The following is a 23,435-nucleotide window of genomic DNA, read 5'->3' on the forward strand; positions in this document are numbered from 1 at the left end:
CAGTGAACTGAGTGCGGAAGATTCACCTCAATGTGAGCAGGTAACATCCAAGTGGCTGCCTCCCCCATAGAACAAAAGGCAGAGGAAAAGTAAGTTCTCTCTCTCCCTCTCTTCCCCTCACTCCCTCAGTAGTAGTGGTTCTGTCTCTCTGAGGAACTATAATACACAAACCAAAGGAAATATGTTTAAATTACAAATATATCCATAAAGAGTACATGCAGGGAAAACGTCTATATTCTTTGTGTCACTCATAGCACTTAAATAATTCTAGGCAGTATTTAAGTACTTTTAATCATGCATCTTGATGATTTTTTTTTCAGTTTTTGGCTGGGGCTGGGTTTGAACCTACCACCTCCGGCATATGAGGCCAGCACCCTACCCCTTTGAGCCACAGGCGCTGTCCAGCATCTTGAAGATTTTTAACTAAAACTTTGTTTTAATAGTAAATTCTCACAACATGTATAAGCAATTGTTTTTGCTATTGATTTTATTTTTATTATTTTTTTTTGGCAAAGTAGATCGTTAAGGGAAGATGGCATAGAGAACACATCTTGGCACTTCTTACTTTTATAGGGATCCCCCAATTCATAAATCACATTATACCATATTGCTGTCTCCATAATAGACAATGTTTGTCCTAGTTAATGCACTAGATAAAGCAATTTCAATAATATATTTTTCCTTGTGGACTTCACGGCGGACTTGCTCCCATCATCACTCTGAGCCATGGACAAATTCTCCATTTTACACTTCAATTGATCCAAAACGTCCATGTTTCAAGAACCATTGCTTTTTGAGACCATTTATTTGTAATCACCAGAGCTAGCAGATGGCTTTCTTTGAGGACCAATTTTACCACAAACAATTTTAATGGTAAATAATAGGGTTTACATGAAGGCGAGCGAAAATTAAAGAGACCCTGTAGACATGTGGATGCTGGGTTGACCCATAATAAGTGACTTATTGCCACATAAGAGTTTTATTATAGTGAAAATTTATACCTCAGCAAAACGACGTGTTGTAGACCTTGCAATCATTCCATACTTGTCAAAAACTTCAATGTCAAGGTTCTGTCATGTATGTCTGACACAAATCTGAAACAAGGTTATTCATTGTTGCTTTGAACATATGCTCTGTCACATACTTGTGTAAAAATTGAAAGACAGTCTTGTATAGTAGAAAGTGCATTGGACTAAGTGTCAGGAAATGTAGATCCTAGTTTTGGATTTATCATAAACAAGCAAACTGTCTGACCCTTGGCAGATTACCTTGCCTTTTGTAAAGTGATTTTTCATATGTATAATGAGTATGGTAATAAAACTCGGAAGGCTCATATAAGATAATATATGCAAAAGTCCTTGGTGGATTCAAAAGCCCCATCCAAATTTAGCATAGTGTTATTTTCTTTGAGGGTTGATCATCCAAGTAGAAGTAAAAACTGAGGCATAATCTCATGCAGACATTGAGATAGATACATGTTCATTTTGACTTTGTCGATCTCCGTCCTTTTTTTTTTTTAATTAAATCATAGCTGTGTACATTAATGCAATCATGGGGTACAATGTGCTGGTTTTATATACAATTTGAAATATTTTCATCCAACTGGTCATCATAGCCTTCACGGCATTTTCTTAGTTATTGTGTTAAGACATTTATATTCTATGCCTAGTAAATTTCACATGTACCCTTGTAAGATGCACCATAGGTGTGGTCCCACCAATTATTCTCCCTCCACCCATACTCGCCCCTCCCCTCCCTCTCCCCTTTTTATGGATTCCTATGGGTCAATGTCTTCATATAAATGTTCTATAAAGCTTTTCTAAATTCTAGAGAGGGCATGATTCCCCCAAGCAAGCCCTTAGTTCTCTACACCTGAACAGTGACTTTTTTTCTATGCCTTGTTACTCTCATTCTCAGGAAACTAAGGGTATTAAAGAACATCATACCAGATGGCAGAAAATCCAGAGATGGTGATAAACATTATCATAAGGGATCCCAGTTGTTAAAACTACCAGTATATACATTTGTACATATAAATCTCTGTTGTCATTCCTTTGGGCTATGTTGAAAGAATCTATCAAATAGAACGCCTTTTAGTGATTCCTTGTGTGTGTGTGCTCAGACCTGGTTTGATTTTAATAGAGAAAGGCAATTACAGCAACGTGCAAAAAGGGGCCTCCTTGAGATGGTCTATCAAAAATGACAGCGTCTGCTCTTTTCTTGGCACTATACACAAGGTACTGACGATTGCAGCAATTTCTCTAGGGAGGAATATTGTTACTCTCCCATCAGACAGGTTCTTGTTAAATAAACACGAGAGACATATATTTCAGCAGTCTCGGTTTTACAAATGCTGAATAAATATCCTGAAGCTTTTTGTCAATGGCCAGAAACAGGAAAACCGTCCAACTATCATCCCCAATTCTCAGAGAAGAGTCCTAAACTGATCAGCACTTGGACCAGATAGTGAGACTCAATGTGTGTCAGGGAGTGGGCACCACCTCTTCTAAAAGGCATGAGAGGGAGCGCTGCGCTGATTGGATAAATAGCCTGAAACATAATCTTTCTGGACATTTCTAAAATTTGGCGTATGTGCAAACTCTTATCTACCATTTGCATCTGTTTGCTACTGTATTTCTTTTGTGTCCAAATGCTTTCAAAGCAATTCCCGTGTTACTCTATGCCTTCTTAGTAGAAATAGCCAAGTCATATTGGCATCTAAAGTAGGTTGAAGACACAAAGAACTTTGTGTGTTGGTGTATCAGTGCTAGGTAATGAGGTCAGTGAGCCTTCTTAGAAAGCAGCATACATGCAGCAGACTGGCTCTCATGGCCCTAGCATTATACCAGTTCCCTTTTTCACAGGGCTCTGTGAGCATCTACATTGTGAGAAGATTACTTATAGATCTTACAAATATAGAAGTCTCAGCAGCCTTAAAAGTTTTAGCCATGTATTTGCTGGACATTTGTCCTGAAATGGATAAAGTCATATTCTTGATGTGTTCAAGGGGAGAGTCTCTGGGAGAGAGCTCAAACACTTATGCCCTATTACATTTTCTTGTGTTTTAGAGCCTAAACGTTTCATAACCAGATGATGAGGAAAAACAAAGTGTTCCGAAAGCTCTGCTAGGAGTAGTGGTAGCAGGGTTTGTGTGCCTCCATGTGTGCACGTACGCATGCGTGAGAGAGGGTGGGGTTAGGAAAGGAATGGGAGCTGGACAGGAACAGGCTACCCAAACTGTAATTCCTACCATTTCTAAATTAAAGAAGATATACATCGGTGGTGTACTGGAAAAAAATATTTAACAACGGGCTTTGCGGAACAATGTGTAAGTTTATCACAAATTTTAATAATATAAAGGATGCCATATGACTTACACAGTTTAAAAACCATAACTCTCTCTCTATATATAACATACATATACATGTATTTATTGTAAATTCCATATACTCAATTGATTCTTACAAAATGCTTCCATTTATTTTTGTGGAGCCTATGTTTGCAAATACAAAACAAGTGACCAACATATTGGTCAGTATTTTCACAAACATTAATAACCAAGGTGAAAGTCAAACGATAGGTGGATGCCAGAACATCACGCTTGCTTCAGCTATATGAGTGACTTTTTTTCATGAATTAGATAACCGATTCTGTTTGCATTTTATTTCTATAGCTTTGTTCGTAGATGACTGTTAAAAGTATCTGAGCCCAAATTGTCTGAAGTTAGAGAATTGCCAAGTAAGGGTGGCAAGATAAAAATCTATTTTATTTTGATCACATACCTTAATCTTCTCTTCTATCAGGACTTTCTAAGAATTTCTCAAGGGCAACAATTCGATTTTTAATACCTTTATCTATCTCCGACCCCCCCCCCCTTGATGAGCTATGGATTTTCTAAAAGCTACTGATAACCATCTATGCCCTTTTCTTGTCAAATAGTTTTTCTTCATTCTTTTTCTCTTTAATCATTTTTCTACCTCTTTTAAAGTCTTTCTTAGATTGTCCTATTATCTCTATTTCTTGGGATACAATTTTTTTCTATTTGCGTCAGGGGAAGCATGCTTATGGTGGTTAATTTTCTTATGAGGTTTTTACTTTCATTCTTGTGTTTTCATCTACAATAAGGATTGTTTTCTGTCGGAGTCCTGGATACTGAGAGGTGTAGAGGAATCCCCTCAGAATTGTTCCAACTTTGCCTCTGCCAAGGCGCTGTGAGTTTCACTGGTTTGGAACTAGTTTTTCTGTTAATTTCTTAGCTTGAGGGTTTATGCCACATGTGGATGTGTGCATTTAAAGTCCACACCCACGCTTGGTACAGGTTTAGCATTCCAACTTCTCTTAAACATTTCTTTCCATTTATGACCATGACTGTGGACTGGCTGTTTTTCTGGACCAATGAGCAGAATTTTCTAGTCTCCATTTCATATACTTTTAGGCTTTATAAACCATTCAGGTTTCTAGAAATTCTTTTCTGGGCTCTCAGTTCTAGCTCCATACTTTACACCAGCAGTTCTCAACCTATGGGTTGTGACCCCATTGGGGGTTGAATAACCCTTTCACAGGGGTTGCCTAAATATATCCTGCATATCAGATTTTTACATTATGATTCATAACAGTAGCAAAATTACAGTTAGGAAGTAGCAACAAAAATAATTTTATGGTTGGGGGTCACCACAACATGAGGAACTGTATTAAAGGCTTGTGGCTTTAGGAAGGTTGAGAACCACTGCTTTACACAGATCCTAAGCTCAAGTTATTAGACTTCTAAGGTCCATACCTGGTTCTGGTAGCCCCAGGAATTATTCAACTTTAGCTTATACTTCTTTCTCTGGCTTTGAGTTCCCTATTCTTTCCTGGATCCTAAAATTTTCCCTTACTTTCTTTCAAGCTGGGATAAGCATGTAAAAATCTTTCTTCTATTTTTACCTGCATTTCTCTGTGATCCAAAACAAGAAATGAGCCTTTACCGTAACAATTCAGTCTACCATATTGACCAGCTGTCTGAAGTACCACAACAGAAGTATATAAATTGTACACTATGTGTCTTTGGCCTAAATGATTAAGTTAATTTTATTTTCACCATGCCTACCAAGGAACTAAACATAGATTTTCTATTCCTGTTATTGCTAACATAAACAGAGATTTTCCTTTCTTCCCTGGGTTTACACTTCAATGTGGCCTTTTGAGATGAGATTAGAAGCGGAATGGGGGATGCCAATGTGGAAGCTGGTCACCTTCCTGCTGTGCATTATGTGCTTAAGTTTATAGCTTCACCTTTCAAGTTGTTTATTCTTTCCCTAAGAAAATCCACAATTAGTGCACAACTATTTTATTTGTATTTGTGAGAGTTTCCTGAGCCAAACGCTCCAGTCTAATAGGCCAGTGTCAAGACATGAGGAACATGGGGGCAGGTTACTTTCAGCTGTGAGACATATTTTAAGAAGGCTGTTACTAGCATGTGTGTTAATTAGTTCCTTAAAAGAGTGTCAAGATCATCATTATATTAAGGTCACTATAACATATATGCATTCCAGTAGGTATTTCCTTGAGTGGCAGATAAAGGGTAGTCATAACTTGCATATGAGGAGTGCCTCATTGCTATGGTTTGGATGTTACCTCCAATATTCATGTTGAAATCTAATTGCCATAAACAAATGGGACTTAATTAAACTGAATAGCTTCTGTACAGCTAACGAGACAACAACTGAAGCAAATAGACAACCATTAGAATGGGAAAAGATATTTGCATATTATGAATCTTTTTTTTTTTTTGAGACAAAGCCTCAAGCTGTCCCCCTGGGTAGAGTGCTGTGGCATCACAGCTCACAGCAACCTCCAACTCCTGAGCTCAAGTGATGCTCCTGCCTCAGCCTCCCAAGTAGCTGGGATTACAGGCACCTGCCACAATGCCCGGCTATTTTTTGGTTGCAGCCATCATTGTTTGGCGGCCTGGGCTGGATTCAAACCTGCCAGCTCAGGTGTATGTGGCTGGTGCCTTAGCCGCTTGAGCAACAGGCACTGAGCCATTCATATTATGAATCGGACAAATGCTTGATAACTAGGATCTACAGAGAACTCAAATTAATCAACATTTTAAAAAGCCAGCAATCTCTTATATCAATGGGCATGAGAGATGAATAGAACCTTCTCTAAAGAAGATAGATGAATGGCTAATAAACATACAAAACATTGCTCATTGTCTCTTATTATCAGAGAAATGCAAATCAAAACCACCCTAAGATATCACCTAATCCCACTGAGAATGGCCCACATCACAAAGTCTCAAAGCTGCAGATACTGGTGTGGATGTGGAAAGAGGGGAAGACTTTTACACTGCTGGTGGGACTGCAAACTACTACAACCTTGTTGGAAGGAAGGATGGAGAACCCTCAAAGAACTCAAACTAGACCTCCCATTTGATCCTGCAATCCCATTACTGGGCATCTACCCAGAAGAAAAAATCTTTGAACTTCTGAATTGATGTTGGAATGATTTAAGTCTTTAGGGCTATTGGGGTGGAATGAAATATTTTGCATTATAAGAAGGATGTCAGAGCCTGAATACTAGGGTTTTAATGTGCCCTCTAAAACTCATTGAAATTTCATTGCCAAGGTAACAGTGTTGAAAAGTGGGATCTTTAAGAGGTGATTAGGTTGTGAGGGCTCTGCCCTTATGAAAGGATTAATACCATTGTCATGGGAGTACGTTAGTTATCTTGAGAGTGGGCTCCTGATGAAAGGATGAGTTCAATCTGATTTCCTCTCTCTGCCTCCATACACATGTTCTCACCATATGATGCCTTTCACCATGGGATGATCCTCCTACAGGTGTTGGCACTACGGTCTTGTGCTTCTCAGTCTGCAAAACCATGAGCCAAATAAATCTCTATTCTTTATAAACTGCCCAGTCTGTGGCGTTCTATTAAAGCACCAGCAAATGGCTTAAGACTCTCATTAACAGTTTTTCTTACAGTGCATATCATTTGTCCCGTGTGTTAGGAAGGAAAAGCCTGAGAACCCCTGATCTGTGGGTGTGGCTTACCTGGAAGGGAGGGAAACATACAGTCTTTCAGTTTGAAAAAATATATAACATGATAGCTCAGCATGATTTTTATCACAAGGTAGTTAATCATTCCACACACTGGCCTAGCAGTCATCCAATATGTGAAATACTCACTTACAGCCAAAGCTATACTGGTAAAAATACCAGGGTCTCAGATAAACGGAATGGATCATTAAGATTTAGAAGCAAGCTCAAACAGAAATTAACTGGCTTTACTGGGTCAAATTATGAGCCATATTCAATGCTGAAAAAAGAACCCATGTCTTCCAATACATAGCACCATGTTCAGTGTACTAGAGAAAATGTTGCCTTTTAATTCTATACCTTTTTTTTTTTTTTGCAGTTTTTGGCCGGGGTTGGGTTTGAACCCGCCACCTCCAACATATGGAGCCAGCGCCCCACTCCTTTGAGCCACAGGTGCTGCCCCCATTCTATACCTTTTACTAGAAAAAAGCAGCTTTGACATTCAAGAGTGATTTTGTGCAGTCTTTTATCCTTCTTTCTAAAGAAGAGCCCCCTTCCCATTATTTTCTAAATTAAATGATACTGTCACAGAGGTAAATTTTAGCTTAAAGTTGAGAGCAAGCTACTATGAAGCTGAAGAAGGAAAAATGATTGTATTTCTCCCAGTAAGATAAAGGGAGATGAAAAGTTGATGAGATAGAGAGAAATAAGTTAGTTGTCCCAAATGGTGGAAACTGCAGGAATGTAGGGTTTTCTATCCAGAAAATAGTTAGACTGAGAGAAGAAAGTGGGTACTAAAGGTAATTGGTCTTGGGAGGAAGAACACAGCTGTCCCAAATGGTGGAAACTGCAGGAATGCAGGGTTTTCTACCCAGAAAATAGTAAGACTGAGAGAAGAAAGTGGGTACTAAAGGTAATTGGTCTTGGGAGGAAGAACACTAGACTGAGTAGCCTTAATCTAGAATAATGATTTGGGAGAAAGAAAGTACAAGAGACAGATTAAGAAAGAGACCAAGACCCTTAAACTTTCTACTATTTCTTGATTCATGATATACCTGAAGCCAGGAAATGTTTTGGGGAATGGTAGTGAACATGCATATGCTAAGCGGAAAAAGCATCACAGCAGCCTTCAAAGTAAGATGGCACCCAGCACTGTTATCATGGTTAAAAGTCTAAGTTATGGGTTTGTTTGGCTCCACAATCGGCTCAAAGGGATAAGTGGTGCAAAATACACTGGAGGATAAACTGTGTAGACGACTTACCTAGCTGCGTCACCAAGTAGGCTCAATCCCAGTACATGTTTCTGTTACTGAATTTTATCAATAAAACCCCCACTATGGCTACACATCATACCTATAAACTCTGCTTACTTTTCCCTCTTTCATCCCTGTAGGACAAGGATTGGTTGGCTCAGTGTCTTAAGATCCTACTGTTCTCAGTCACATTTCCCATTTAAGAGCACTGGTGTAGGCAAGGCAGAAACATGTCATGGAAACAGTATGTTGCTGGGGTCAGGACACCGAAGTTACAGCCTCAACCCTTCCACTACATCATTGTGACTTTTTTTTTTATAAGTCCATTCTCCTAATGATCTTCCATTTCTTCTTCTAAAAAATTACAGAGTCAACTGAGAGAATCAATAAGGACTTGTACACATTTGATGTTTTGTATGTTAAATAGCTGGCCTAGATGAGTGAGCACTAGGATTTTCCTTGTGGGATGACTTGCTTCACTTTTAGTCCTAGCTCTTAAATCATCAGTCATTAGTTCTTTTTGCAAAAGAAAGAGGATGAGAATCTCCCTGCCTCGGGTAGGTTTTAGCTCTAGCTCCAAAGTCCTTTGGCCAGGGTGCCTTATGTCTGAATTAGCCTGCATGCTGAGCCTGAAGTCCCAGTTCCCGTGTGTCCCCTAACCTCTGACAGTTTACTTCACAATCTGTTTCCTGTCTACGAACCCTATCTTGCCTTGAACCCTAGTTCCTATCTACCCTACTGACGCCTGGCTGCTTCTGTTGGCTCTGCTGATGGTTGCTTATGACCCTGCTTTCCTTGACCCTGTGCTTTCCATATTTCAGCTTGACAAGGGATTTTGAAAGCTCCTCATCGACAAAGGCAAAGTCCTTGGATATTAACTCATTAGACTGGCATGTCCAATTTGTACTCATCAAATCGAGATGTCAGGCGGGTTCAAATACGCAAATATGCTATCTGTGTGCGTATATTCAAATGCGTAATAGTGACAAAAGAATTCATTTAGATTGAATTAATAGTTCAAGATTAAATGCACATGATTCACAATGAAAGGGCATATTTCAAAATAACTAAAAGTAAATTATAAATGTCTTAACACAAAAAAATAAGTGAGTGAGGTGATAGTTATGTTAATCAGTTTGATTTAAGTATTCCATATTGTATAGCAAGTCATCACATTATACCCCATAAATATATACAGCTATGGTTTTAATTAAAATAAAAAGAAAAAATATGTACATGATTATTTATATTATGTTTGGTGGAGGAAAAACAGACCCCTTCTATAAATGGTTTAAGATTAAATGACTTTATTTATTGACAATTTTCTATTGATTTAGAAATCTTGGTTTGTAGAGTAGCCACCCTGTATAATTATATCAATTGAAAAATAATTTAAATCCATATTATATTGACATTTAAAGCTATTTTCATTCATTTCAAAAGTTATTTACTTGGTTTCATACTGTATAGAATTAAGTGTTAAGGCTTATAAAGTTATGCCTATTCCAGCAATCAGAAAAAAAGAGTCATAAAAATAGAACATGGAGTAACCATTGCTTTCTTTAAAAGAGGTCACCTCTGTCATTTGAGACCATGTGATTGGAAACAGAAATCCTTTTCACTATTTCAACTTCTGTATTGTCAAAAGTACTTGTGAATCCTTACAGATAAGATTGCAACTTTTGGTACTAGGAATGACTTGCTAGTCAAATCCTGCTGTACAAGTTTAGAGAAAAATGAATCAATACACACATGGCAATTCTTACTGTGTATTTGAAGATTGATCCAGGTATTATATGGTGACGGAAGAAAATACTGATATATTTTTCTGGACATAACAGTGTGATTTAAAACGTGGCTGTAGTAAGCTTTAAAAAAAATCTTCAAATAAATAAAGAAATAAAATGTGGCTGTGGTTTTAACATAGGTGCCATTCACTTTAATAAGTATTGTTGGCTGTCTGCAGACTGTGACTCCAGAACTGATGTTTAAAATAATCCTACAAGGATCCTTTAATCCTTCAGAAAATGGAAATATCAAGGTTTAATGCCTAGTCGAGAAAATGAAACCCAAAGCTGTCCACATATTACTGATCAGATTCATGTCACGCTATTGATTTTCTGAAGTTCTATAAGGGTTCTTTCGGGCTACTAATGTCCTTTGACCACATATCCCTTTGGTCTTGCCATTCATTATACTCTATTTTGCAGCCTACTTGATTGGCTTGCTTGTACCTTTCACTTTTGCATACTTAAAGCCTCACCCATCAGGATCTAGCTCAAATGTCACTCATACCATGAAGCCAACCCGGACCACCCTTCCACACACTGGCTTCTCTCCTTTCTCTGAATCCCATTTACATGTACGTCATAGGGTGTTAAAAGTTTACTTGTGCTCTGCTTCACATAATTATTACAACAAAAATAAGCTAAGTACTTAAAGTATTCTGCCCAAGCTTATCCTCACACAGACACAGCGAAGAAGGTCTGATTATTCTTAGTTCACAAATGAGCGAACAAAAACAGAGAGAGGTAAAACAACTCATCTGAATCCACAAATATGTGGTCTCACAAGTGGCAGAGACTGTAAGCCAGACTGAGATTCCAGAGACAAAGATCCTAACCACTCTTCCATACTGACTTTCATAGATGGTCTTCTCCTCTTCCCAACTAAATGTTATGGTCTTTAAAGATGGAAACCATATCTTCTATTCCACTTTCATTTCCTTAGAGGAACTAATATGGTACAAGGCACATAGTTGTGCTGAATAATACTTTGCTTGATTCCCAAAAGCTTAGCTGAAGTTCCCTAGTTTTTTTTTTTTTTCCTTTTAGAATGGGTTTACTTGGTCAGCACTAAACGTAGCTTTGTGAATCTTCACAAATACATTTTGGAATAAACCGGGGTGCAAATAATAAATAAATACCCTGTAGTTTTCCCCTTCTTTCGCTAACCCTTTTAAAGAGGGAGGAAGGAGGAAAGGAAAAAGAAGAGGCGAAAACCTGATCTGGGTTGCCTTTTCAAAAGTCCCCTCAAGGCAGAGTCAACAAGAAAATGGGAAGACAGAACTTCAATGATTATACGCCTGTGCAAAGTAGCCCAAGTGCTATGTTTTGGCAGGATCAGTCAGTGACAGTCACCATTTCTTTTTGCTTGAGTTTCAGATTTTATCATCAATTATTCTGTGTATCAAATCTTTCTCTCCCTGTGTCCATAAGTTCCTGAAGACAGAGAGGTGATTCCATGGCTCCAGAAAAAAAAAGAGTGTGGCAGTTGCATTCCATTTATTTCATAAATTCAAATAATTTTGTTCTGTTCTTCGATGATCAAAGGATACATAAATGACAGAAAGAGGATTTTGAAGCTAATTATTACAGTTAGTTCTATTATAATAAACAAGAAGTCATTTCTTCTTTATGTTTCTGCTGAAAAATGCATATAATTAAAAGAAATAAAGAGCTATCATTGCTCACAAGAAAAGCCAGAAGCCAACTTCTGAGTCTTCTGTCAGGAAGAGCCTGAAATCTCATTCAGAAAGTTGGAAGTGTACTTCATGGTTCTCTGGTATCCTCTAGTGCTCTATCTCAGTCTTTGAGCCATCTGATCCCCACATTCTGGGTCCTTACTTTGCTCCTCCTATCACACCGAACCAACCCCTCTCCTGGGAATGGATTCCCACCCTCATGGTTCTGGCCTTCCCTGATGGTGCCCTGCACTGCCTCTGGTCACTCACCCTTGCTCACTTACATGCCTCCTCCCCACCGTAACTTCCTCCTACCAACTCTTTGCACCATCCATGGTGAAACAATTGGCTATTTTTATAAAATAATGCCCAATCATTTGCTAACATGGGGCAAAGCTAAAGAAAGGGGTTCTTCTTACGCTTCTTTGTAATGAGAATTTTTCCCTTTGAAAAATGACTGTGCATCTCTAGCAAAGTTTCTCAAAGAGTAGGATAATTATTGAGCAATAAGAATTGCTTAAGATAGCAGAGCTTTCTAAAATTCCTCTCTACTCATTTATTGACTACAAATCCTCAAAGCAGTTGCTCAACAGTCTTTTCTCCTATCTCCTTCACAGTTCTCTCCCAAATCCACAGGGAATACTCCTGTCTCCTCAGTCATCCCCACTCGTCCTATCTTCTGGATCTGGTCCTATCATCCTTGAGTTGTTTGTCTTGCCCCTTCCTTTATACGGCCTCTATAAAGTTGTGATTTTTTTAAGTATAAAATAATAAAGTCTTATAAAATTCAGTCACACTGTAATCTCCCAATTACACTGCTAACTGCTTTGTAAGTATCTTGTAAGTAGACTGCTGGGAACAGTGATTTCTCTGTATTTTGAATTTCCATACCTTTTATGTTCTGTTCCATAGGCATGCCACTTTATTTCAACAAACATTTCACAAGTCCCTACTATGGGCAAGATCCTTTCCTAGGTGTTGGGGAGGTATAATATTAAATAATATCTGGTCAGTCTCTATTTTCAAGGTTGCAGTGTCACTAAAAATTCTTAATCAAAGATAGTTTCATGGCATGGCTTAGATTGATAGTTTTCTTATCAGTTGTTTTTATTTAATTTTCTGAACCTTTCACAAACTTCCTAGGGCCAGGGTCATGCCTCATACTGTTCCATGTTTCTATTTTGAATGTTGTACAAGATGTACCAGGAGTGACCCAGCTGGGAAAAAAAAATCTCAAAGCCAATTGCTTCTGTCACACCCCCTACCCCTGTGTATTTGGGGTCAACAGGGAACTCAACATCTGTCTACCCTGGTCCATTCCCAGCACTGTCTTTCACTGACTTCTTGTAGTCGAGAACCTGATTAAAAAACAATTTCTTTCCCCTGTAGCACTCAAGTTAAAAAGACACTCAAAGGTGAGTTTCCTTAACCAGTCAACTCAGAAAATGAAGGAAGTCATCTGTCTGGATGCATTTGGGCTGGAAAATGGTCAATGTGACTTTTCATTTTGCACATGGACTGGCCCTCTGTCAAATCAACATTCACGGCCATCTGATAGAAAGTTGTTCAGTTTGTCAGCTGGAAATGGGCTAGGAAACCAGCTGAAAATAGAGGAAACAGGGCCACATCTTTTGGGAGAAATGTTTCAATTGACATGGTCAAATAGCCTTTGCAACTAGAAACAGCGAGTGATTCAAAAGCCCCAGCACTCTTGTTATCTCCATCACTTGTAGGGAATATCATAACCACACAATGAAGCCCTGGCTTTTCTGCATATAATTTTCTCAGTAAATCAGACATTGAGAGCAGCGCCTGTGGCTCAAAGGAGTAGGGCGTGGGCCCCATATGCTGGAGGTGGTGGGTTCAAACCCAGCCCCAGGCCAAAAAAAAAAAAAAAAAAATCAGACATTGAGCTCCCTACAGATAGAGAGCTAGATCTTCTCTTCTATCCTCTTTAGCAGCTATCCTGGTGCTAGGCCCACAGAAGGTTTGAATTGAGTTGCTGGCCAGCATGCCCCTAGATGAGATTGCATACAGAAAAAGAAGATATGCTTATTTGAATTAAATCTCATTTTATTTATGCTCTTTTTCCCTTGGGAGATGGTGCTTTGGGCCATGGTTTCATTTTCCCTGTTGTCATTTTTTTCAGTATTCAAGCAGCCACAACTCCCAAGCCTTCCTTTCGTAGTCTTTTCTCAACTGCATCTCGTCTTATTCCTAATTCCTAATATTTACCCCACACTCTTTCCTTCCTTCTCTGCAAATGGCTAGTCTTAGTTGTCCCAAGTTCTGTGAATAATTTCTCTTCTGTGCTTAGATTGTTACCTTGAGTGTACTGACAGACGGGGAGCTGGGGCCCCACTGGAATGAGCTTATTGTACTTAGCAGCTTCTCTATCGCCATGAGTCTCTCTTCAGAGGATTCTAGCTTCTTCTTTTTGTACTTTAGATTTCATATTTTCTTCTGTTTGTCCACACTATTCCTATACACATGATAACAAAGCTATCCATCAGTCCAGATTTTGTCTTTTGGAGGTCAAAATTAACTGAACATAATTATCGATGGTTATCTATTAAGAGGGGATAGGAAAAATAGAGTTTCTTAAAAGCCATAAATATTCATAATATCCAATTACGTTTTGTGTATTAATTTGAACTTCTCTTCACAGCTTTTCCTCAAAGATAAAGGAGCCAAACCGACTTGGCTGTTAATTCCATTCCCTGCCTGTTCACTAAATAAAGAAAGAAAAGTGGAGCAGGAATTTAGCAGGTAAAAGGGAAGATAATGAGACATCTAAACTGGACAGCTAATTCCTGCAGAGTTTCCAGTGGTTTGTATTTTTTCTCTTTGGCCCAGACATCCACTTCCACACACATATACACCTACACACATGTCCACTTGTGTTGACATTTTTTCTTTTTTTTTTTTTTTGCAGTTTTTTTGCCAGGGCTGGGTTTGAACCCACTACCTCTGGCATATGGGGCAAGTGCCCTACACCTTTGAGCCACAGGTGCCACTCCATCTTTTTCTTTTTTTATTGTGGGGATTCATTGAGGGTACAAAGAACCAGGTTACACTGATTGTATTTGTCAGGTAAAGTCCCCCTTATAATAGTGGGACTATTGGCCCATGCACCATGGCCCAAAGCACCCTGCCCACAAGAGGTGTGTTTCATCCTGTGACCCTGCCCCTCCCTCCTTCGCATTCCCTGCAGCACTCATCCCGAGCCCCCATCGTGTAGTAGGTCATCAACTGTCCTCATATCAGAATTGAGTACATAGGATTCTAGCTTCTCCATTCTTTTTTTTTTTTTTGAGACAGAGTCTCCAACATGTGGCCCTCAGTAGAGTGCTATGGCATCACAGCTCACAGCAACCTCCAACTCTTGGACTTAAGCGATTCTCTTGCCTCAGCCTCCCAAGTAGCTGGGACTACAGGCACCCGCCACAGCAGCTGGCTATTTTTTGTTGCAGTTGTCATTGTTGTTTAGCTGGTCCGGGCCGGGTTCGAACCTGGCACCTTTGGTGTATGTGGCAACAGAAGCCAAGCCTGCTTCTCCATTCTTGTGATGCTTTACTAAAAATAATGTGTTCTACTTCCATACAGTTTAATACAAAACATGTAAACATCTCTTTTAATGGCTGAATAGTATTCCATGGTAGATATTTTTATTTTCTATCTATATTTATCCATCTATCAATCAACATATCACCTCTCTGTCTATTTTTCTCTCCCTGTCTCTTTCTCTGAGTGGCACGGCATTTTCTCCCTGAATTAATTACATCAAACTTTCAGTCTTTGCCACACCCCCTTTCACTGTGTATGTAGACACATGAATGTACCTCAAAAATTATCTCCAGTGTGACCTATTAACCATAGTGATGGTACATACATAGGCTGCTATGTACACAGCCAGCAGAGAGGGTAAAATAGAACACCATAGAAAACAGCTCAACAGGACAAATGCTGTTACTGAATTTGCACTTAGTTATATGGCATACAGTAAAACCTTAACATTAAAAATGCTGCTAATTTAGAACAAAGATTGCTAAAGCAAGGAACAAATAGTGTATATAAAATTTTATGGAGGATATTTGATGTTTTAAATACTTCAGCAAGGAGAATGATCCAAGTTCCTTAAAACAGCAAACCTATATAAGCAATTTTCTAGCCACCAACCATTCCTGTCTTCTTGGTAAGGCTCCACAGGCAAATGAGCTCAGTCTATGTGTAGAACAATTATATTAAGTTATATATGACTTACACATCTTAATTGGATTGATGGATAATTGTTTAAATTGTATTTTTTTCTTACTCAAATATTTTTAGCAACTCCATGAAAATTTGTGTGTTAAAAGATACTTGATTATTTTTAAGCCTAGATTCAAGCTATAGTCTGCATGATTAAAACAATTTGAAAATTAGCCTGCTAATGTGGATGAGACTTGCACATACAGTTTGTTTGGGACGTGCTGCATTCTGCCCTGCTCTGGGTTATAAGCTGTGTGTCTTGCTAACCTCCCTTCCATATCATGAAGTCCTTGGTAACCAAGTAACTAATCTATCTTGGTAACCTCTGCGAAGCCTCACACAACGTCTTGTGCTTTGTACGCTTTCAGTAAATGCTAAATTAGTTAACTAACTCCCAAAAGACCTCACCTAGGCTTACTTCAACATCTACATTCTAAGTACTTTATGTGCTTGAAAGTGACACAACTACATGTTTTTAAAATGCATTTCATAATTCATATTTTTCACTCTTTCTGGCTGGCCTTTTCATCCTTTAAATCTGAGCCAAGGAGGTCATGCTGTTTATCTTTACACAGAGAGACCCGGCACACATTTGATACCCGCCAAAATTCTTTTTTTTTTTTTCCACCAAAACTCTTTTAAAAGACATATGGAGAAGAATGGACGCAGTTAAAGTTAGTGACAGCATTTGTATTTCTGTCTCTAATGAACTTAGAAGGGAACTTTGAGATCATCGTGTCTCGCCCTCTCATCCTTTCACTCTAGGTGAGAAATGGAAAGCGTAAAGTTTTCAATGAGTCGTCCAAGAACACACACTGACTCTTGGCAGAGCCTGCAATGCAATCCAAGTGCCTGCCTCTAAGTTTAATGCTCTTTCCAATATAGCAGCTACCTCTGGCCCTTACACTGAGGCTATTGCCTTATCCTCCTGACAGTCTTTTTTTGCTTTTAATCTCTTCTTCTTCCATTTTTTTTCTATAGACTTTTGTCATATTTGTATTCCCTAAGCGTAGGTGTATTCATGACACTTCTCTGCCTTAAAATATAAAATGCTTCCCATAATCTTCCAATTTAAGTGCTTCTCAACATAGGCCAATTTTCCCCTTCAGGGAACGTTTGGCAATATTTAGTCCTGGCTGTCACAACTGAGAGAGGGGATGTTATTGGCATCTAGTGGGCACAGGCCAGGGATTCTGCTAGCCCTCCTACAGCATACAGGACAGCCCTCACAACAAAGAATGAACTGGGCCCACATGTCAATAGTACTGAGGTTAAGAAATCCTGTCTGAGAATTAGAGAATTTTCATGTCTTGATCTCAACTTTCCAAACTTATTTCCCACAACCTTCCCACATTTAGAAAATTCCCATACTTCCTATGTCTAATATATACACTCCCATTGCCTTAATTTTGCTTAACTTACAATGGCTTTCCTCATCTGTTCACGTTCTCCCTATTTGTTAAAGACTGAACTATATGTAACCTCTTCCATGAAAACCTTCCTTGATCCATCTTTTCTCTTTTCAGGCTTCATAGAATTAAAAAGAAAAAAACCTCACAGATGATTTTAGCAAAGTCTGATCATTAGACTCTGAAGCAGCTGTGAGAAAATGAACACAAACGTTGGAGGCTAAAGACTTTAATGTCACTGTCTAGTAAGGGTGTTTGACCTTGGACATGTCATTTCATCTCACTGGGGCTCAAACTTTTCATCACTGAAATGGGACTAATAGTGCCTACTTCCTAAAGGTGGCCAGAGGAGGAAGTAAAATTATATGGACAAAAGTGCTTTGTAAGTTGTAAAGCATGATAAGCATTATGCCAACGTGAGCGATTGTTATTTTTATTGCAAGGGGAGCTAGCCCTTGAAAGGCAGGTAAGGCTTCTATTTAACCTCGTGTAGGGAATAAGCAATGCCATTGACCATACTGCAAATTTTCTTGCTGACCTTGTGCGAGGGCAGAGCATATGCTTAAGTCTACTTTAATTTTCCCCATGAAGGGTACAGTATGTTCTTTATGCTTTGCATCTACCCAGCGTGGTGGTAAGGAAAACACTTCCTTTCTCTGGAGAAGAAAGAGAACAGGTGAGTGCACCGGCCAATTATTCACAACAGGAATGCCAGGGGCAATGAGAGACCTGCAAAACAATTTTTTTCTGCAGTCAAATACATCCAGCTCATAAAGAATGTCATAATTTACTTCCAGTTCCTTGCAAGGGCGTTTTTTGGAAAGGCTGTCCTTGCCATCTCAGAATGCCCAGAATGCAGCTGTCCTTTGGTAGCCAAAGTTTAGAAATAAAATAGATGAGCGCTAATAAGAAGAACCCTGACTCAACATTTTTATTCTCGGCTGATAACTTGTCAGATTTGTGGCAGTCTCGCTTAGTTATATTTTATATCACCCGAATACCTGTGGAAATCAAGGCTGGATAAGAGTCCCTGGAGTTTGAGATTACAACTATACAGATGTTTTACACTAGAGGTCACTCTTGCAATCTAAGAACAAAATTCTGAAAATAAGAAAACACAGCAAAACAAAACAAAAAGCAAACAACTATCATCGCCACCAACCACCACAACATGCATGTGGTGTCAGTGCAAAAATGAAGGGCATGGTTTTTCATTCTAAATCTATGACGAGGTTCTTAAAACAATCAAAGTAATTGGTTGTGGCATGGACAGTCATTATTGAATACGAGAGAGCTAAAAAATAACACTTGCTCTACCTGGCAGGCAGGCAGGTAAGCAGCCAGTTCTTCCCTGACTCGGGACATCAATTCACAGCTGCTCTGAAGTGATCATCTTGATATAGATCTAAGCAGACTGGAATGACATACACATTTTAAGCCAACTGAGTAACTGGTAAGAAGAATTGCAGGAATTCATTGTAGCAATACAGTGAAGAATAAATGTTCTTTGTGCCTGTCTGTTTAAAGAACAGTCCTTGTTATTGTGAAAATTCATTTCTTAAACAGATGTCAAATGTATAAATGAGCGGATTGAGAATCACCCTATGAGTCGTCTCAAGGACCAGGCACATGTTCGTGCATAATAGATCACTATCTATGTGTTTTATGATGTAAAGGTTCCGACTCAATTCGTGCTCCTCCATACCCTTCATTCCTCCTTCATAGGGCCTGAAATTCATGTATCATTCTTTCCTCAGGTTAATGCATTTTATTTTCAGTTGTTCCATATTAAAATTCAAAGACTCCCAGGAGAAGGACTTTATGGCAGATAAAGTTATTCCCATACTTTAACCCTCCATTCATTTCGAAGGTAGATCCTCACTGGGGCATCTGAGAGGAAGGTCCAATAGACATAGAACATATGACATGGGAGGGTGTCAGAAGAATAAGAGGACAGGTATGGGTGGTAAACCTAGGGTACCACTGGGGAGCACAGGGGGAGGGAAGGGAGCATTCATAAGGACAACTGGTTACTAAAGTTTTCAAATTTTGTCAAGCCAGTAGTATGAGTGAGACTTACACACCCAGTTTTTCATCTGCATAATGAATCACCATGATCATGAAAAGAACTTTAAAAAACATTTCTATATGAAAGAAAGGGATAAAAGAATGAATAATATTATTACATAGACTCTAATAAATGAATTCTAGACCAGTAATAAATCAGAGAAACACTGGAGCAGGAAGCTTGATCTTTCTCATATACCCTCTTTCATAGTAGTATGTTTAAAACAAAAAGCCACAGAAATGGGCTTTAGTTTCACAATCTAGAGTGTTTTGTTTACCAAAGCACACCAGCAAAATGTCACCATAAAGCCCCACTGAGACTTAAGGGCTTTTCAAGAACTCCAATCCCTAATGTCTGAGAGAATGATAGACTGTTATGAAGGATTGAGGGAAATCAAATTATAGGATTGGGTCTGGAAGACTAGGTGAGTCACTTAGGGAAATTCTTTTCACAATGATCATCTTTGAAGAAAATCAGATGTTGTCTCAGGTTCTGTTTAAACATGGAGGATGCACTGGTTACATGATTCAATTATCTCCAATAATTCAAGCCCAAAAGAGACCTCTCTTGCCTCAGTTTCAGATTTAGCTCTCTGCCAGATTTGCATAGGAAGTTGACATCACCACTCACTTCTCTCTGAATGCAGTGATGGGGTCGAAAGCAGTGCAGGCAAAGGGCCTCTCATTGAACAACTCAGACCATGCCAATTTACATGGCTGCTTCCACTGTGCTCTATATCCTTGGGCGAATTTATCCTTTCTCATTATCACCAAACACTTTCACAATGAAAGAAAAGTGGTAGAAATTTCTAGAGAGAAAAATCTCTGTTGACACAGAAAAACAAGAACCAAACCAAGCGAAACCCAGAATATGTTTTCTTAAAAAAACAGATACTACTGAGAGAAATTCAGTGGCTACTGGAAGACATTTGTATGGAGTAATCCATTTCTTTTTACCTAGAAGGCCAAAAATGATGGCTAAGAATCTGTCTCTGCAACACGAGCCGACTTCGGCTTGGATGCTCAGAAAAAAAATCTAAGCAGTGACCCAGAGAAAAGGACAAAAAGGCCCAGCCAGTTTATGAGTTCTGGGTATGTTTCATCCAAAAAGAGATAAAATAAAGCCATGTTAAAAATAAGTAAGCCTCTCTAAGAAATGCATCTGGCTTTGTACTAGGACCCTTGTAAAGGTCACAAGGAAAACAGAGATTTATCCAAGCCTAGAAGAGGACAGATTCCAAACCGCATCCCACAGAGGAATGTGGAAGATGAAGCAAGAGTCATGGTGTAGTAAGATATCGAAGAAAAAGAAGTTAACTGGAGGGAAAACACTTTGGTTCTACTCCAAGCTTATTTGCTCAGTTTTAATTCTGACACATGATCAACAACTTTTCTATGCAATATGTTATAATGTCACTAGGATGTACCATTCATGGGGGGCAGGGACTTTTGTCTGTGACATTCATTGCTGTGTCACCAGAACCTGGATACTTAGTAGGCCCTTATAAGTATTTGCTGAAAGACACAGTATGGTGCATCTCTCTGATGTGTAAAATGTAACGTATTTCAGAATAATGTGAGGGTGGGGTGAGCAAATGCACGTACACAGACCAATCTAGATTTTGCTGATCTAAAGTTTACACAATTCGAGAGGCAGTGTCTTTAAGAAAAAAAATTAAGTGTAAAACGGAATATTTTTTTCGAATGAGAAAAGAAATGACTTTACATAACACATTTTAAAAGCTGATCAATGCCACAAACATCGCAGAATCCAGGAAAAAAAAAACTCATAATATGTTCTTGGATTAACCGAGTGACATACTGCTATACTACTTTTATTCTTTACATTTTTATTGACTACATTTTGTCTTTCTCTTCGTATGACAATTTTATAACATTTTCTACAGACAGAATGGAAAGATGATTCAATTTTTTCTCTAGCATGTTTGATTGAAATTTTTTTATTAGTAAAAAGTTTAGGAGTTCTCCTCAGCTTTGTAACTTGTTATTGTTAATGTCATGTAAAGTCTGACAACGGCTGTCAAATTTGGGGCAGCACCTACCGATTTTTAAAATCAATTTCCTCTCAGTTTTCTTTTAAATACAGAATAATTTTCCACAGACTTGTTCAAACTCTCTATATTTCCAAGCTTATTTCCTTACACTCACTTCTTTGGTTGCCAAACACTTTAGGACAGATTGTTATCCTGAAATGACTTCTGATCTGTAGCCTCAGGTCCTTGGGTTAGTTAGCACAGGGGCTGGTAGATGATTTCTTTGAAGTTATTTGATACGGGGGTGGCTAGCAAAATTGAACTATATGCAGAAGTAACTGTGGATTCCATGAATGTGTCCTAGCAACCCAAATTAAACATGTCTCCAGCTCAACTTCTTTCTCCTCAGCTAGATCTCTAAACCCTATGCTAACTCTCACGCCAGCAGATAAGTGGAAAAGTACCTAAATTAAATTCAGTTGAAACATCTTCTGAAAACTTTACCAAAAACACATAATCAGATAAAACGTTGTTAAAGCTACTCTTGAGGGATTTTTAAAATTTCAGGTGAATACGAGGGTACAAATGATTAGGTTACAATGTTTGCATTTATCAGGTAAGGACCCTATTGTAGTTGTATCCCGTACCCAGGAGGTATGCCATGTACCCTTACATTGTGTTTGTTAGGTGGGAGCACACCAATCCTCCTGCCTTCTCTTCTCTCCCCTTCTCTCATTCCCCCTCCCTCAACTTGAATTGAATTGAGTTTTTCTAATATGGGTATTAGTCTGTCTACTGGCTTCATATTAGTATTGAATACATTGGACACTTGCCATTCCATTCTTTTTTTTCATTCCATTCTTATGATACTTTACTAAAGAGAATGTTGTCCAACTCCATCCAAGTTAACACAAAAGATGTAAAGTCTCCATCTTTTTGTGGCCGAATAGTACTCCATGGTATACACATACTACAGTTTATTAACCCATTCCTGGGTTGATGGGCACTTGGGTTGTTTCCGCATCTTGGCAATTATAAATTGAGCTGTGATAAACAATCTAATGCAAATGTCCTTATGATAAAATGATTTTTTTTTCCTGGCTTATGCTTCAGAGCTTCACAGCAGATCAACACTTCTTTAATCAGTGTTCTTTGCAATGCACAGAATGTTTTACAGATATTGATAATCACAATAATGATAATAATAATAATGGTGATGACAACAATGGTGACAATCATTATCTTACATAAAACATCTTACATTTTACTGAATAGAAGGTAACAAGTTATACGAGAGGCCACAGTTAGCTATTTAAGAGTTGGGTCACTCCTATGGTACATATTGCAAGGGTACATGTTAGGTCTATTAAGTATAGAGTATAAATGTCTTACCACAATAATTAAGTAAACAAGGTAAGGGATATATTAACCAGTATGATGTAAGCAATCCAAATTGTATATGAAATCAGCACATTGTACCCCATAAATGCATTCATGTATACATGATCTACCTCTTTATGATTTAATAAAAAAAATTAGGGATTAAAAAAAAGAGTCAGTTTGATCTGCAGGTACTTTTCTCTTTTGAAGATCTCTGGCAGGAACCAAAGCCTGATAGTCTGACCTGAATCTCAAAAAACAGGAGGGTAAACTATTTGCTTATACAACTATGTCATTTATGCAAATATTTCATTTAAAAGGGTCTCAATAATCTGGCTCTAACAATGCCAATGCTTCCTTAAATTACCACTTCTATTTTTACTATGTAATTTTTCAGAAAAATAGATAATGACAAAAATAGCTACTAATTCATTAAGGCTTCAAAATAATTTGGAATCTAATTCCTAACAGCATTTGCACACGACTCATAAATGCCAGTGGTATATATATGAGCAAGACATAATATTGATTTAGTCTTCAGGTAAATTTGTATGGTTTTATAAGCTCTTGCAATTCTGATCCCCATAGTGAG

At 38.4% G+C, this 23,435-nt stretch overlaps 1 protein-coding gene across 1 annotated transcript in view; it reads right to left on the reverse strand.

Annotated features, from left to right (window-relative positions):
- Positions 1–23,435, reverse strand: part of IL1RAPL2 (interleukin 1 receptor accessory protein like 2) — a 1,213,983-nt gene that overhangs the window by 61,208 nt on the left and 1,129,340 nt on the right. The gene's annotated exons all lie outside the window — the stretch shown is intronic.

This window comes from Otolemur garnettii, unplaced genomic scaffold, assembly GCF_000181295.1.
Source record: "Otolemur garnettii isolate 467f Iridium unplaced genomic scaffold, OtoGar3 scaffold00216, whole genome shotgun sequence".
Lineage (NCBI taxonomy): Eukaryota > Metazoa > Chordata > Mammalia > Primates > Galagidae > Otolemur > Otolemur garnettii.